Source organism: Nematolebias whitei, chromosome 12 (genome assembly GCF_014905685.2).
Source record: "Nematolebias whitei isolate Nwh7 chromosome 12, NemWhi1, whole genome shotgun sequence".
NCBI lineage: Eukaryota > Metazoa > Chordata > Actinopteri > Cyprinodontiformes > Rivulidae > Nematolebias > Nematolebias whitei.
The window spans coordinates 39,408,632-39,409,075 of NC_056509.1; the positions used below are offsets into that span (position 1 = coordinate 39,408,632).

General features: G+C 53.6%; 1 protein-coding gene across 1 annotated transcript in view; it reads right to left on the minus strand.

Annotated features, from left to right (window-relative positions):
• gphnb (gephyrin b) overlaps positions 1 to 444 on the minus strand; it is a 137,540-nt gene that overhangs the window by 136,628 nt on the left and 468 nt on the right. The gene's annotated exons all lie outside the window — the stretch shown is intronic.

Consider the following 444-nt stretch of genomic DNA (forward strand, 5'->3'; position numbering starts at 1 on the left):
GGGGGGGGGGGTATGTGACAGGATTCACCAGCGAGTGCAACCTCATCAAACCGAGCCATTCGTCAACTTCTCATTTAGCGCTGTCACTTCACAAGATGAGCAACATCCCCGTGTCAATTTTCGCAATATTTTAACCCCACATCTGCCATTGGGGGGGGGGGGGGGGGGGGGGGGGTGAGGCCGGAGGATGCGCTTAGACAACTGTCGTGAGCAACACTTCAGAAACCGCTGTGGTCAGCTGGGTGTCAATAATGCAATTTACAGCGCGAGCATCTATAGGAAGCGACACAACGCGCGAGTCCAGCTGTAATTTTCAGCCCTGACAAGCAGATATGAGGAGCATGAATTATTCAGAGCACATAAACTGAGCGCTTATTTACAGGGGCTGACACGAACCCCGCGCGGAACACGCACGTTTCTATGGCTTCAGCCGCGTGAGCGTTT